Source organism: Ascaphus truei, unplaced genomic scaffold (assembly GCF_040206685.1).
Source record: "Ascaphus truei isolate aAscTru1 unplaced genomic scaffold, aAscTru1.hap1 HAP1_SCAFFOLD_241, whole genome shotgun sequence".
NCBI lineage: Eukaryota > Metazoa > Chordata > Amphibia > Anura > Ascaphidae > Ascaphus > Ascaphus truei.
This window is the reverse complement of record NW_027455334.1, coordinates 265,943-283,495: the sequence shown is the minus strand read 5'-3', so window position 1 is coordinate 283,495 and position 17,553 is coordinate 265,943. Positions and strand designations below refer to the sequence as shown.

Sequence of the window (17,553 nt, the reverse complement as noted above, 5' to 3'; positions counted from 1 at the left end):
TCAGCGCGGGATGTATCAGGGTCAGCGCGGGATGTATTAGGGTCAGCGCGGGATGTATTAGGGTCAGCGCACGATGTATCAGGGTCAGCGCGATGTATCAGGGTCAGCGCTATGTATCAGGGTCAGCGCGTGATGTATCAGGGTCAGCGCGGGATGTATTAGTGTCAGCGCGATGTATCAGGGTCAGCGCGGGATGTATCAGGGTCAGCGCGGGATGTATTAGGGTCAGCGCGATGTATTAGGATCAGTGCGATGTATTAGGGTCAGCGCGATGTATCAGGGTCAGCGCGATGTATCAGGGTCAATGCGATGTATTAGGGTCAGCGCGATGTATCAGGGTCAGCGCGATGTATCAGGATCAGCGCACGATGTATTAGGGTCAGCGCGATGTATCAGGGTCAGCGCGGGATGTATCAGGGTCAGCGCGATGTATCAGGATCAGCGTGATGTATCAGGGTCAGCGCGATGTATTAGGGTCAGCGCGGGATGTATCAGGGTCAGCGCGATGTATCAGGGTCAGCGCGATGTATCAGGGTCAGCGCGATGTATTAGGGTCAGCGCGATGTATCAGGGTCAGCGCGATGTATTAGGGTCAGCGCGATGTATCAGGGTCAGCGCGATATATCAGGGTCAGCGCGATGTATCAGGGTCAGCGCGATGTATCAGGGTCAGCGCGATGTATCAGGGTCAGCGCGATGTATTAGGGTCAGCGCGATGTATCAGGGTCAGCGCGATGTATGAGGGTCAGCGCGATATATCAGGGTCAGCGCGATGTATCAGGGTCAGCGCGGGATGTATTAGGGTCAGCGCGATGTATTAGGGTCAGCGCGATGTATTAGGGTCAGCGCGATGTATCAGGGTCAGCGCGATGTATTAGGGTCAGCGCGATGTATCAGGGTCAGCGCGGGATGTATTAGTGTCAGCGCGATGTATCAGGGTCAGCGCGATGTATCAGGGTCAGCGCGATGTATCAGGATCAGCGCACGATGTATTAGGGTCAGCGCACGATGTATCAGGGTCAGCGCGGGATGTATCAGGGTCAGCGCGATGTATTAGGGTCAGCGCGGGATGTATTAGGGTCAGCGCGATGTATCAGGGTCAGCGCGATGTATCAGGATCAGCGTGATGTATCAGGGTCAGCGCGATGTATCAGGATCAGCGCGATGTATTAGGGTCAGCGCGATGTATTAGGGTCAGCGCGATGTATCAGGGTCAGCGCGATGTATCAGGGTCAGCGCGATGTATCAGGGTCAGCGCGATGTATTAGGGTCAGCGCGATGTATCAGGGTCAGCGCGATGTATTAGGGTCAGCGCGATGTATCAGGGTCAGCGCGATGTATTAGGGTCAGCGCGATGTATCAGGGTCAGCGCGATATATCAGGGTCAGCGCGGGATGTATCAGGGTCAGCGCGATGTATCAGGATCAGCGCGATGTATCAGGGTCAGCGCGGGATGTATCAGGGTCAGCGCGATGTATTAGGGTCAGCGCGATGTATCAGGATCAGCGCGATGTATTAGGGTCAGCGCGATGTATTAGGGTCAGCGCGATGTATCAGGGTCAGCGCGATGTATTAGGATCAGCGCGATGTATTAGGGTCAGCGCGGGATGTATCAGGGTCAGCGCGATGTATCAGGGTCAGCGCGATGTATCAGGGTCAGCGCGATGTATTAGGGTCAGCGCGATGTATCAGGGTCAGCGCGATGTATCAGAGTCAGCGCGATGTATCAGGATCAGCGCGATGTATCAGGGTCAGCGCGATGTATCAGGGTCAGCGCGGGATGTATTAGGGTCAGCGCGATGTATCAGGGTCAGCGCGATGTATCAGGGTCAGCGCGATATATCAGGGTCAGCGCGATGTATCAGGGTCAGCGCGATGTATCAGGGTCAGCGCGATGTATCAGGATCAGCGCGATGTATCAGGGTCAGCGCGGGATGTATCAGGGTCAGCGCGGGATGTATCAGGGTCAGCGCGATGTATCAGGGTCAGCGCGATGTATCAGGGTCAGCGCGGGATGTATCAGGGTCAGCGCGATGTTTTAGGGCCAGCGCGATGTATCAGGATCAGCGCGATGTATCAGGGTCAGCGCGATGTATTAGGGTCAGCGCGATGTATTAGGGTCAGCGCGATGTATTAGGGTCAGCGCGATGTATCAGGGTCAGCGCGATATATCAGGGTCAGCGCGATATATCAGGGTCAGCGCGGGATGTATCAGGGTCAGCGCGATGTATTAGGGTCAGCGCGATGTATCAGGGTCAGCGCGATGTATTAGGGTCAGCGCGGGATGTATCAGGGTCAGCGCGATGTATTAGGGTCAGCGCAATGTATTAGGGTCAACGCGCGATGTATTAGGGTCAGCGCGATGTATCAGGGTCAGCGCGATGTATAAGGGTCAGCGCGGGATGTATCAGGGTCAGCGCGATGTATCAGGGTCAGCGCGATGTATCAGGGTCAGCGCGGGATGTATCAGGGTCAGCGCGATGTTTTAGGGCCAGCGCGATGTATCAGGGTCAGCGCGATATATCAGGGTCAGCGCGATGTATTAGGGTCAGCGCGATGTATTAGGGTCAGCGCGATGTATTAGGGTCAACGCGATGTATCAGGGTCAGCGCGATATATCAGGGTCAGCGCGATATATCAGGGTCAGCGCGGGATGTATCAGGGTCAGCGCGATGTATTAGGGTCAGCGCGATGTATCAGGGTCAGCGCGATGTATCAGGGTCAGCGCGATGTATTAGGGTCAGCGCGGGATGTATCAGGGTCAGCGCGATGTATTAGGGTCAGCGCAATGTATTAGGGTCAGCGCGCGATGTATTAGGGTCAGCGCGATGTATCAGGGTCAGCGCGATGTATAAGGGTCAGCGCGGGATGTATTAGGGTCAGCGCGATGTATTAGGGTCAGCGCGATGTATCAGGATCAGCGCGATGTATCAGGGTCAGCGCGGGATGTATCAGGGTCAGCGCGATGTATCAGGGTCAGCGCGATATATCAGGGTCAGCGCGATGTATCAGGGTCAGCGCGGGATGTATCAGGGTCAGCGCGATGTATCAGGGTCAGCGCGATGTATCAGGGTCAGCGCGATGTATTAGGGTCAGCGCGCGATGTATTAGGGTCAGCGCGATGTATCAGGGTCAGCGCGATGTATAAGGGTCAGCGCGGGATGTATTAGGGTCAGCGCGATGTATTAGGGTCAGCGCGATGTATCAGGATCAGCGCGATGTATCAGGGTCAGCGCGGGATGTATCAGGGTCAGCGCGATGTATCAGGGTCAGCGCGATATATCAGGGTCAGCGCGATGTATCAGGGTCAGCGCGGGATGTATCAGGGTCAGCGCGATGTATCAGGGTCAGCGCGATGTATCAGGGTCAGCGCGATGTATTAGGGTCAGCGCGATGTATTAGGGTCAGCGCGATGTATCAGGGTCAGCGCGATATATCAGGGTCAGCGCGATATATCAGGGTCAGCGCGGGATGTATCAGGGTCAGCGCGATGTATTAGGGTCAGCGCGATGTATCAGGGTCAGCGCGATGTATTAGGGTCAGCGCGGGATGTATCAGGGTCAGCGCGATGTATTAGGGTCAGCGCAATGTATCAGGGTCAGCGCGATGTATCAGGGTCAGCGCGATGTATTAGGGTCAGCACGATGTATCAGGGTCAGCGCGATGTATAAGGGTCAGCGCGCGATGTATTAGGGTCAGCGCGATGTATTAGGGTCAGCGCGATGTATCAGGATCAGCGCGATGTATCAGGATCAGCGCGATGTATCAGGGTCAGCGCGGGATGTATCAGGGTCAGCGCGATGTATCAGGGTCAGCGCGATGTATCAGGGTCAGCGCGGGATGTATCAGGGTCAGCGCGATGTATTAGGGTCAGCGCGGGATGTATCAGGGTCAGCGCGATATATCAGGGTCAGCGCGATGTATCAGGGTCAGCGCGGGATGTATCAGGGTCAGCGCGATGTATCAGGGTCAGCGCGATGTATCAGGGTCAGCGCGATGTATCAGGGTCAGCGCGATGTATCAGGGTCAGCGCACGATGTATCAGGGTCAGCGCGATGTATCAGGGTCAGCGCGATGTATTAGGGTCAGCGCGATGTATCAGGGTTAGCGCGATATATAAGGGTCAGCGCGATGTATCAGGGTCAGCGCGATGTATCAGGGTCAGCGCGATGTATTAGGGTCAGCGCGATGTATTAGGGTCAGCGCGGGATGTATTAGGGTCAGCGCGATGTATCAGGATCAGCGCGATGTATCAGGGTCAGCGCGGGATGTATCAGGGTCAGCGCGATGTATTAGGGTCAGCGCGATATATCAGGGTCAGCGCGGGATGTATCAGGGTCAGCGCGATGTATCAGGATCAGCGGGATGTATTAGGGTCAGCGCGATGTATCAGGGTCAGCGCGATGTATTAGGGTCAGCGCGGGATGTATCAGGGTCAGCGCGATATATCAGGGTCAGCGCGATGTATCAGGGTCAGCGCGCGATGTATCAGGGTCAGCGCGATGTATCAGGATCAGCACGATATATCAGGGTCAGCGCGATGTATAAGGGTCAGCGCGATGTATCAGGGTCAGCGCGATGTATTAGGGTCAGCGCGATATATCAGGGTCAGCGCGGGATGTATCAGGGTCAGCGCGATGTATCAGGATCAGCGGGATGTATTAGGGTCAGCGCGATGTATCAGGGTCAGCGCGATGTATCAGGATCAGCACGATGTATCAGGGTCAGCGCGATGTATAAGGGTCAGCGCGATGTATCAGGGTCAGCGCGATGTATCAGGGTCAGCGCGATGTATCAGGATCAGCGCGATGTATCAGGGTCAGCGCGATGTATCAGGGTCAGCGCGATATATCAGGGTCAGCGCGCGATGTATCAGGGTCAGCGCGATGTATCAGGGTCAGCGCGATGTATCAGGGTCAGCGCGGGATGTACATGGGTCAGCGCGATGTATTAGGGTCAGCGCGATGTATTAGGGTCAGCGCGATGTATCAGGGTCAGCGCGATGTTATAGGGTCAGCGCGATGTATTAGGGTCAGCGCGATGTATCAGGGTCAGTGCGCGATGTATATGGGTCAGCGCGGGATGTATTAGGGTCAGCGTGATGTATCAGGGTCAGTGCGATGTATAAGGGTCAGCGTGATGTATCAGGGTCAGCGCGATGTATCAGGGTCAGCGCGGGATGTATTAGGGTCAGCGCGATGTATTAGGGTCAGCGCGCGATGTATCAGGGTCAGCGCGATGTATTAGGGTCAGCGCGATGTATCAGGGTCAGCGCGATGTATCAGGGTCAGCGCGATATATCAGGGTCAGCGCGATATATCAGGGTCAGCGCGATGTATCAGGGTCAGCGCGATGTATCAGGGTCAGCGCGATATATCAGGGTCAGCGCGGGATGTATTAGGGTCAGCGCGGGATGTATCAGGGTCAGCGCGATGTATCAGGGTCAGCGCGATGTATCAGAGTCAGCGCGATGTATCAGGATCAGCGCGATGTATCAGGGTCAGCGCGCGATGTATTAGGGTCAGCGTGATGTATCAGGGTCAGCGCACGATGTATTAGGGTCAGCGCGGGATGTATTAGGGTCAGCGCACGATGTATTAGGGTCAGCGCACGATGTATTAGGGTCAGCGCGGGATGTATTAGGGTCAGCGCGGTGTATTAGGGTCAGCGCGATGTATTAGGGTCAACGCGATGTATTAGGGTCAGCGCGATGTATTAGGGTCAGCGCGATGTATCAGGGTCAGCGCGATGTATTAGGGTCAGCGCGATGTATCAGGGTCAGCGCGATGTATTAGGGTCAACGCGATGTATTAGGGTCAGCGCGATGTATTAGGGTCAGCGCGATGTATCAGGGTCAGCGCGGGATGTATTAGGGTCAGTGCGCGATGTATTAGGGTCAGCGCGATGTATCAGGGTCAGCGCGATGTATCAGGGTCAGCGCGATGTATCAGGGTCAGCGCGATGTATCAGGGTCAGCGCGGGATGTATCAGGGTCAGCGCGGGATGTATTAGGGTCAGCGCGGGATGTATCAGGGTCAGCGCACGATGTATCAGGGTCAGCGCGATGTATCAGGGTCAGCGCTATGTATCAGGGTCAGCGCGTGATGTATCAGGGTCAGTGCGGGATGTATTAGTGTCAGCGCGGGATGTATTAGGGTCAGCGCGGGATGTATTAGGGTCAGCGCGGGATGTATTAGGGTCAGCGCGATGTATTAGGGTCAGCGCGATGTATCAGGGTCAGCGCGGGATGTATTAGGGTCAGCGCGATGTATCAGGATCAGCGTGATGTATCAGGGTCAGCGCGGGATGTATTAGGGTCAGCGCGATGTATTAGGGTCAGCGCGATGTATTAGGGTCAGCGCGGGATGTATCAGGGTCAGCGCGATGTATCAGGGTCAGCGCGATGTATCAGGGTCAGCGCGATGTATTAGGGTCAGCGCGATGTATCAGGGTCAGCGCGATGTATTAGGGTCAGCGCGATGTATCAGGGTCAGCGCGATATATCAGGGTCAGCGCGATGTATTAGGTTTAGCGCGATGTATTAGGGTCAGCGCGATGTATTAGGGTCAGCGCGATGTATTAGGGTCAGCGCGATGTATCAGGGTCAGCGCGATGTATCAGAGTCAGCGCGATGTATCAGGGTCAGCGCGATGTATTAGGGTCAGCACGATATATCAGGGTCAGCGCGATGTATCAGGGTCAGCGCGGGATGTATTAGGGTCAGCGCGATGTATCAGGGTCAGCGCGATGTATCAGGGTCAGCGCTATGTATCAGGGTCAGCGCGTGATGTATCAGGGTCAGCGCGATGTATCAGGGTCAGCGCGATGTATCAGGGTCAGCGCGGGATGTATCAGGGTCAGCGCGGGATGTATTAGGGTCAGCGCGGGATGTATTAGGGTCAGCGCACGATGTATCAGGGTCAGCGCGATGTATCAGGGTCAGCGCTATGTATCAGGGTCAGCGCGTGATGTATCAGGGTCAGCGCGGGATGTATTAGTGTCAGCGTGATGTATTAGGGTCAGCGTGATGTATTAGGGTCAGCGCGATGTATCAGGGTCAGCACGATGTATTAGGGTCAGCGCGGGATGTATCAGGGTCAGCGCGATGTATCAGGGTCAGCGCGATGTATCAGGGTCAGCGCGATGTATTAGGGTCAGCGCTATGTATTAGGGTCAGCGCGATGTATTAGGGTCAGCGCGATGTATCAGGGTCAGCGCGATGTATTAGGGTCAGCGCGATGTATCAGGGTCAGCGCGATATATCAGGGTCAGCGCGATGTATCAGGGTCAGCGCGATGTATTAGGGTCAGCGCGATGTATCAGGGTCAGCGCGATGTATCAGGGTCAGCGCGATGTATCAGAGTCAGCGCGATGTATCAGGGTCAGCGCAATGTATCAGGGTCAGCGCAATGTATCAGGGTCAGCGCGGGATGTATTAGGGTCAGCGCGATGTATCAGGGTCAGCGCGATGTATCAGGGTCAGCGCGGGATGTATTAGGGTCAGCGCGATGTATCAGGGTCAGCGCGATATATCAGGGTCAGCGCGATGTATCAGGGTCAGCGCGATGTATTAGGGTCAGCGCGATGTATCAGGGTCAGCGCGATGTATCAGGGTCAGCGCGATGTATCAGGGTCAGCGCGGGATATATCAGGGTCAGCGCGATGTATCAGGATCAGCGCGATGTATCAGGGTCAGCGCGATGTATCAGGGTCAGCGCGGGATATATCAGGGTCAGCGCGATGTATCAGGGTCAGCGCGATGTATCAGGGTCAGCGCGATGTATCAGGGTCAGCGCGGGATGTATTAGGGTCAGCGCGATGTATCAGGGTCAGCGCGGGATATATCAGGGTCAGCGCGATGTATCAGGATCAGCGCGATGTATCAGGGTCAGCGCGATGTATCAGGGTCAGCGCGGGATGTATTAGGGTCAGCGCGATGTATCAGGGTCAGCGCGATATATCAGGGTCAGCGCGATGTATCAGGGTCAGCGCGATGTATCAGGGTCAGCGCGATATATCAGGGTCAGCGCGGGATGTATTAGGGTCAGCGCGATGTATCAGGGTCAGCGCGGGATGTATTAGGGTCAGCGCGATGTATTAGGGTCAGCGCGATGTATTAGGGTCAGCGCGATATATCAGGGTCAGCGCTATGTATCAGGGTCAGCGCGTGATGTATCAGGGTCAGCGCGATGTATCAGGGTCAGCGCGATGTATCAGGGTCAGCGCGGGATGTATCAGGGTCAGCGCGGGATGTATTAGGGTCAGCGCGGGATGTATTAGGGTCAGCGCGCGATGTATCAGGGTCAGCGCGTGATGTATCAGGGTCAGCGCGATGTATCAGGGTCAGCGCGATGTATCAGGGTCAGCGCGGGATGTATCAGGGTCAGCGCGGGATGTATCAGGGTCAGCGCGGGATGTATTAGGGTCAGCGCGATGTATTAGGATCAGTGCGATGTATTAGGGTCAGCGCGGGATGTATTAGGGTCAGCGCGATGTATCAGGGTCAGCGCGATGTATCAGGATCAGCGCACGATGTATTAGGGTCAGCGCGATGTATCAGGGTCAGCGCGGGATGTATCAGGGTCAGCGCGATGTATCAGGATCAGCGTGATGTATCAGGGTCAGCGCGATGTATCAGGGTCAGCGCGATGTATCAGGGTCAGCGCGATGTATCAGGGTCAGCGCGATGTATCAGGGTCAGCGCGATATATCAGGGTCAGCGCGATGTATCAGAGTCAGCGCGATGTATCAGGGTCAGCGCGATGTATCAGGGTCAGCGCGATGTATTAGGGTCAGCGCGATGTATCAGGGTCAGCGCGATGTATCAGGGTCAGCGCGATGTATTAGGGTCAGCGCGATATATCAGGGTCAGCGCGATGTATCAGGGTCAGCGCGGGATGTATTAGGGTCAGCGCGATGTATTAGGGTCAGCGCGATGTATTAGGGTCAGCGCGATGTATCAGGGTCAGCGCGATGTATTAGGGTCAGCGCGATGTATCAGGGTCAGCGCGATGTATCAGGGTCAGCGCTATGTATCAGGGTCAGCGCGTGATGTATCAGGGTCAGCGCGATGTACCAGGGTCAGCGCTATGTATCAGGGTCAGCGCGTGATGTATCAGGGTCAGCGCGATGTATTAGGGTCAGCGCGATGTATTAGGGTCAGCGCGATGTATCAGGGTCAGCGCGATGTATCAGGGTCAGTGCAATGTTATAGGGTCAGCGCGATGTATTAGGGTCAGCGCGATGTATCAGGGTCAGCGCGATGTATTAGTGTCAGCGCGATGTATCAGGGTCAGCGCGGGATGTATCAGGGTCAGCGCGATGTATCAGGATCAGCGAACGATGTATTAGGGTCAGCGCGATGTATCAGGGTCAGCGCGGGATGTATCAGGGTCAGCGCGATGTATCAGGGTCAGCGCGATGTATCAGGGTCAGCGCGATGTATCAGGATCAGCGTGATGTATTAGGGTCAGCGCGGGATGTATTAGGGTCAGCGCGGGATGTATTAGGGTCAGCGCGATGTATTAGGGTCAGCGCGGGATGTATCAGGGTCAGCGCGATGTATCAGGGTCAGCGTGATGTATTAGGGTCAGCGCGGGATGTATTAGGGTCAGCGCGATATATCAGGGTCAGCGCGATGTATCAGGGTCAGCGCGATGTATTAGGGTCAGCGCGATGTATTAGGGTCAGCGCGATGTATCCGGGTCAGCGCGATGTATCAGGGTCAGCGCGATGTATTAGGGTCAGCGCGATGTATCAGGGTCAGCGCGATGTATTAGGGTCAGCGCGATGTATCAGGGTCAGCGCGATGTATTAGAGTCAGCGCGATGTATCAGGGTCAGCGCGATGTATCAGGGTCAGCGCGATATATCAGGGTCAGCGCGATGTATCAGGGTCAGCGCGATGTATCAGGGTCAGCGCGATATATCAGGGTCAGCGCGATGTATCAGGATCAGCGCGATGTATTAGGGTCAGCGCGATGTATCAGGGTCAGCGCGATATATCAGGGTCAGCGCGATGTATCAGGATCAGCGCGATGTATTAGGGTCAGCGCGATGTATCAGGGTCAGCGCGATGTATCAGGGTCAGCGCGGGATGTATCAGGGTCAGCGCGATGTTTTAGGGCCAGCGCGATGTATCAGGATCAGCGCGATGTATCAGGGTCAGCGCGATGTATTAGGGTCAGCGCGATATATCAGGGTCAGCGCGATGTATTAGGGTCAGCGCGATGTATTAGGGTCAGCGCGATGTATTAGGGTCAGCGCGATGTATCAGGGTCAGCGCGATATATCAGGGTCAGCGCGATATATCAGGGTCAGCGCGATATATCAGGGTCAGCGCGGGATGTATCAGGGTCAGCGCGATGTATTAGGGTCAGCGCGATGTATCAGGGTCAGCGCGATGTATTAGGGTCAGCGCGGGATGTATCAGGGTCAGCGCGATGTATTAGGGTCAGCGCAATGTATCAGGGTCAGCGCGATGTATCAGGGTCAGCGCGGGATGTATCAGGGTCAGCGCGATGTATCAGGGTCAGCGCGATATATCAGGGTCAGCGCGATGTATCAGGGTCAGCGCGATGTATTAGGGTCAGCGCGATGTATCAGGGTCAGCGCGATGTATCAGGGTCAGCGTGATGTATTAGGGTCAGCGCGGGATGTATTAGGGTCAGCGCGATATATCAGGGTCAGCGCGATGTATCAGGGTCAGCGCGATGTATTAGGGTCAGCGCGATGTATCCGGGTCAGCGCGATGTATCAGGGTCAGCGCGATGTATTAGGGTCAGCGCGATGTATCAGGGTCAGCGCGATGTATTAGGGTCAGCGCGATGTATCAGGGTCAGCGCGATGTATTAGAGTCAGCGCGATGTATCAGGGTCAGCGCGATGTATCAGGGTCAGCGCGATATATCAGGGTCAGCGCGATGTATCAGGGTCAGCGCGATGTATCAGGGTCAGCGCGATATATCAGGGTCAGCGCGATGTATCAGGATCAGCGCGATGTATTAGGGTCAGCGCGATGTATCAGGGTCAGCGCGATATATCAGGGTCAGCGCGATGTATCAGGATCAGCGCGATGTATTAGGGTCAGCGCGATGTATCAGGGTCAGCGCGATGTATCAGGGTCAGCGCGGGATGTATCAGGGTCAGCGCGATGTTTTAGGGCCAGCGCGATGTATCAGGATCAGCGCGATGTATCAGGGTCAGCGCGATGTATTAGGGTCAGCGCGATATATCAGGGTCAGCGCGATGTATTAGGGTCAGCGCGATGTATTAGGGTCAGCGCGATGTATTAGGGTCAGCGCGATGTATCAGGGTCAGCGCGATATATCAGGGTCAGCGCGATATATCAGGGTCAGCGCGATATATCAGGGTCAGCGCGGGATGTATCAGGGTCAGCGCGATGTATTAGGGTCAGCGCGATGTATCAGGGTCAGCGCGATGTATTAGGGTCAGCGCGGGATGTATCAGGGTCAGCGCGATGTATTAGGGTCAGCGCAATGTATCAGGGTCAGCGCGATGTATCAGGGTCAGCGCGGGATGTATCAGGGTCAGCGCGATGTATCAGGGTCAGCGCGATATATCAGGGTCAGCGCGATGTATCAGGGTCAGCGCGATGTATTAGGGTCAGCGCGATGTATCAGGGTCAGCGCGATGTATCAGGGTCAGCGTGATGTATTAGGGTCAGCGCGGGATGTATTAGGGTCAGCGCGATATATCAGGGTCAGCGCGATGTATCAGGGTCAGCGCGATGTATTAGGGTCAGCGCGATGTATCCGGGTCAGCGCGATGTATCAGGGTCAGCGCGATGTATTAGGGTCAGCGCGATGTATCAGGGTCAGCGCGATGTATTAGGGTCAGCGCGATGTATCAGGGTCAGCGCGATGTATTAGAGTCAGCGCGATGTATCAGGGTCAGCGCGATGTATTAGGGTCAGCGCGATATATCAGGGTCAGCGCGATGTATCAGGGTCAGCGCGATGTATCAGGGTCAGCGCGATATATCAGGGTCAGCGCGATGTATCAGGATCAGCGCGATGTATTAGGGTCAGCGCGATGTATCAGGGTCAGCGCGATATATCAGGGTCAGCGCGATGTATCAGGATCAGCGCGATGTATTAGGGTCAGCGCGATGTATCAGGGTCAGCGCGATGTATCAGGGTCAGCGCGGGATGTATCAGGGTCAGCGCGATGTTTTAGGGCCAGCGCGATGTATCAGGATCAGCGCGATGTATCAGGGTCAGCGCGATGTATTAGGGTCAGCGCGATATATCAGGGTCAGCGCGATGTATTAGGGTCAGCGCGATGTATTAGGGTCAGCGCGATGTATTAGGGTCAGCGCGATGTATCAGGGTCAGCGCGATATATCAGGGTCAGCGCGATATATCAGGGTCAGCGCGATATATCAGGGTCAGCGCGGGATGTATCAGGGTCAGCGCGATGTATTAGGGTCAGCGCGATGTATCAGGGTCAGCGCGATGTATTAGGGTCAGCGCGGGATGTATCAGGGTCAGCGCGATGTATTAGGGTCAGCGCGATATATCAGGGTCAGCGCGGGATGTATCAGGGTCAGCGCGATGTATCAGGATCAGCTCGATGTATCAGGGTCAGCGCGATGTATCAGGGTCAGCGCGATGTATTAGGGTCAGCGCGCGGTGTATTAGGGTCAGCGCACGATGTATTAGGGTCAGCGCGATGTATTAGGGTCAGCGCGATGTATTAGGGTCAGCGCGATGTATCAGGGTCAGCGCGATGTATCAGGGTCAGCGTGATGTATTAGGGTCAGCGCGGGATGTATTAGGGTCAGCGCGATATATCAGGGTCAGCGCGATGTATCAGGGTCAGCGCGATGTATTAGGGTCAGCGCGATGTATCCGGGTCAGCGCGATGTATCAGGGTCAGCGCGATGTATTAGGGTCAGCGCGATGTATCAGGGTCAGCGCGATGTATTAGGGTCAGCGCGATGTATCAGGGTCAGCGCGATGTATTAGAGTCAGCGCGATGTATCAGGGTCAGCGCGATGTATCAGGGTCAGCGCGATATATCAGGGTCAGCGCGATGTATCAGGGTCAGCGCGATGTATCAGGGTCAGCGCGATATATCAGGGTCAGCGCGATGTATCAGGATCAGCGCGATGTATTAGGGTCAGCGCGATGTATCAGGGTCAGCGCGATATATCAGGGTCAGCGCGATGTATCAGGATCAGCGCGATGTATTAGGGTCAGCGCGATGTATCAGGGTCAGCGCGATGTATCAGGGTCAGCGCGGGATGTATCAGGGTCAGCGCGATGTATCAGGGTCAGCGCGATGTATCAGGGTCAGCGCGATGTATTAGGGTCAGCGCGATGTATTAGGGTCAGCGCGATGTATCAGGGTCAGCGCGATATATCAGGGTCAGCGCGATATATCAGGGTCAGCGCGATGTATTAGGGTCAGCGCGATGTATCAGGGTCAGCGCGATGTATTAGGGTCAGCGCGATGTATCAGGGTCAGCGCGATGTATTAGGGTCAGCGCGGGATGTATCAGGGTCAGCGCGATGTATTAGGGTCAGCGCGATGTATCAGGGTCAGCGCAATGTATCAGGGTCAGCGCGATGTATTAGGGTCAGCGCGATGTATCAGGGTCAGCGCGATGTATCAGGGTCAGCGCGATGTATCAGGGTCAGCGCGATGTATTAGGGTCAGCGCGATGTATCAGGGTCAGCGCGATGTATAAGGGTCAGCGCGCGATGTATTAGGGTCAGCGCGATGTATTAGGGTCAGCGCGATGTATCAGGATCAGCGCGATGTATCAGGGTCAGCGCGATGTATTAGGGTCAGCGCGGGATGTATCAGGGTCAGCGCGATGTATCAGGGTCAGCGCGGGATGTATCAGGATCAGCGGGATGTATCAGGGTCAGCGCGATGTATCAGGGTCAGCGCACGATGTATTAGGGTCAGCGCGATGTATCAGGGTCAGCGTGTGATGTATTAGGGTCAGCGCGATGTATCAGGATCAGCGCGATGTATCAGGGTCAGCGCGGGATGTATCAGGGTCAGCGCGATGTATTAGGGTCAGCGCGATATATCAGGGTCAGCGCGGGATGTATCAGGGTCAGCGCGATGTATCAGGATCAGCACGATGTATCAGGGTCAGCGCGATGTATCAGGGTCAGCGCGATGTATTAGGGTCAGCGCGCGGTGTATTAGGGTCAGCGCACGATGTATTAGGGTCAGCGCGATGTATTAGGGTCAGCGCGATGTATTAGGGTCAGCGCGATGTATCAGGGTCAGCGCGATGTATCAGGGTCAGCGCGATGTATCAGGGTCAGCGCGATGTATTAGGGTCAGCGCGATATATCAGGGTCAGCGCGATGTATCAGGGTCAGCGCGATATATCAGGATCAGCGGGATGTATTAGGGTCAGCGCGATGTATCAGGGTCAGCGCGTGATGTATCAGGGTCAGCGCGGGATGTATCAGGGTCAGTGCGGGATGTATCAGGGTCAGCGCGATGTATCAGGATCAGCGGGATGTATTAGGGTCAGCGCGATGTATCAGGGTCAGCGCGATGTATCAGGATCAGCGCGATGTATTAGGGTCAGCGCGATGTATCAGGGTCAGCGCGATGTATCAGGGTCAGCGCGATGTATCAGGGTCAGCGCGATGTATCAGGGTCAGCGCGATGTATCAGGATCAGCGCGATGTATCAGGGTCAGCGCGATATATCAGGGTCAGCGCGATGTATCAGGGTCAGCGCGATGTATAAGGGTCAGCGCGATGTATCAGGATCAGCACGATGTATCAGGGTCAGCGCGATGTATCAGGGTCAGCGCGATGTATCAGGGTCAGAGCGATATATCAGGGTCAGCGCGCGATGTATCAGGGTCAGCGCGATGTATCAGGGTCAGCGCGGGATGTACATGGGTCAGCGCGGGATGTATTAGGGTCAGCGCGATGTATTAGGGTCAGCGCGATGTATCAGGGTCAGCGCGATGTTATAGGGTCAGCGCAATGTATCAGGGTCAGCGCGATGTATTAGGGTCAGCGCGATGTATCAGGGTCAGTGCGCGATGTATATGGGTCAGCGCGGGATGTATTAGGGTCAGCGTGATGTATCAGGGTCAGTGCGATGTATAAGGGTCAGCGTGATGTATCAGGGTCAGCGCGATGTATCAGGGTCAGCGCGATGTATCAGGGTCAGCGCGGGATGTATTAGGGTCAGCGCGATGTATCAGGGTCAGCGCGATGTATCAGGGTCAGTGCGATGTATCAGGGTCAGCGCGATGTATCAGGGTCAGCGCGATGTATCAGGGTCAGCGCGTGATGTATCAGGGTCAGCGCGCGATGTATCAGGGTCAGCGCGATGTATTAGGGTCAGCGCGATGTATCAGGGTCAGCGCGATGTATCAGGGTCAGCGCGATGTATCAGGATCAGCGCGATGTATCAGGGTCAGCGCGATATATCAGGGTCAGCGACATATATCAGGGTCAGCGCGATGTATCAGGGTCAGCGCGATGTATTAGGGTCAGCGCGATATATCAGGGTCAGCGCGGGATGTATTAGGGTCAGCGCGGGATGTATTAGGGTCAGCGCGATGTATCAGGATCAGCGCGATGTATCAGGGTCAGCGCGATATATCAGGGTCAGCGCGATATATCAGGGTCAGCGCGGGATGTATCAGGGTCAGCGCGGGATGTATCAGGGTCAGCGCGGGATGTATCAGGGTCAGCGCAATGTATCAGGGTCAGCGCGATGTATTAGGGTCAGCGCGATGTATTAGGGTCAGCGCGATGTATCAGGATCAGCGCGATGTATCAGGATCAGCGCGATGTATCAGGATCAGCGCGATGTATCAGGATCAGCGCGATGTATTAGGGTCAGCGCGTGATGTATTAGGGTCAGCGCGATGTATCAGGGTCAGCGCGCGATGTATCAGGGTCAGCGCGATGTATCAGGGTCAGCGCGATGTATCAGGGTCAGCGCGATGTATCAGGGTCAGCGCGATGTATCAGGGTCAGCGCGGGATGTACATGGGTCAGCGCGGGATGTATTAGGGTCAGCGCGATGTATTAGGGTCAGCGCGATGTATTAGGGTCAGCGCGATGTATCAGGGTCAGCGCGATGTTATAGGGTCAGCGCGATGTATTAGGGTCAGCGCGATGTATCAGGGTCAGTGCGCGATGTATATGGGTCAGCGCGGGATGTATCAGGGTCAGCGTGATGTATCAGGGTCAGTGCGATGTATAAGGGTCAGCACGATGTATCAGGGTCAGCGCGATGTATCAGGGTCAGCGCGATGTATCAGGGTCAGCGCGGGATGTATTAGGGTCAGCGCGATGTATCAGGGTCAGCGCGATGTTATAGGGTCAGTGCGATGTATTAGGGTCAGCGCGATGTATCAGGGTCAGCGCGATGTATCAGGATCAGCGCGATGTATCAGGGTCAGCGCGATGTATTAGGGTCAGCGCGATGTATCAGGGTCAGCGCGATGTATTAGGGTCAGCGCGATGTATTAGGGTCAGCGCGATGTATTAGGGTCAGCGCGATGTATTAGGGTCAGCGCGATGTACCAGGGTCAGCGCGATGTATTAGGGTCTGCGCGATGTATTAGGGTCAGCGCGATGTATCAGGGTCAGCGCGATGTATTAGGGTCAGCGCGATGTATCAGGGTCAGCGCGTGATGTATTAGGGTCAGCGCGATGTATCAGGGTCAGCGCGGGATGTATTAGGGTCAGCGCGATGTATCAGGGTCAGCGCGGGATGTATTAGGGTCAGCGCGATGTATCAGGGTCAGCGCGTGATGTATTAGGGTCAGCGCGATGTATCAGGGTCAGCGCGGGATGTATTACGGTCAGCGCGATGTATCAGGGTCAGCGCGTGATGTATTAGGGTCAGCGCGATGTATCAGGGTCAGCGCGATGTATCAGGGTCAGCGCGATGTATCAGGGTCAGCGCGATGCATTAGGGTCAGCACGATGTATTAGGGTCAGCACGATGTATTAGGGTCAGCACGATCTATAAGGGTCAGCGTGCGATATATTAGGGTCAGCGCGCGATGTATTAGGGTCATCGGGGGATGTATCAGGGTCAGCGCGATGTATCAGGGTCAGCGCGGGATGTATTAGGGTCAGCGCGGGATGTATTAGGGTCAGCGCTATGTATTAGGGTCAGCGCGATGTATTAGGGTCAGTGCGCGATGTATTAGGGTCAGCGCGATGTATTAGGGTCAGCGCGATGTATCAGGGTCAGCGCGATGTATCAGGGTCAGCGCTATGTATTAGGGTCAGCGCGATGTATCAGGGTCAGCGCGTGATGTATTAGGGTCAGCGCGATGTATTAGGGTCAGCGCGATGTATCAGGGTCAGCGCGATGTATTAGGGTCAGCGCGATGTGTCAGGGTCAGCGCGATGTGTCAGGGTCAGCGCGATGTGTCAGGGTCAGCGCGATGTGTCAGGGTCAGCGCGATGTGTCAGGGTCAGCGCGATGTGTCAGGGTTAGCGCGATGTATCAGTGTCAGCGAGATGTATCAGGGTCAGCGAGATGTATCAGGGTCAGCGAGATGTATCAGGGTCAGCGC

General features: G+C 55.6%; 1 protein-coding gene across 2 annotated transcripts in view; it reads right to left on the bottom strand.

Moving 5' to 3' along the window:
• The window catches only part of SEMA7A (semaphorin 7A (JohnMiltonHagen blood group)), a 79,889-nt gene that overhangs the window by 47,329 nt on the left and 15,007 nt on the right, over positions 1 to 17,553 (bottom strand). The window lies entirely within an intron of this gene.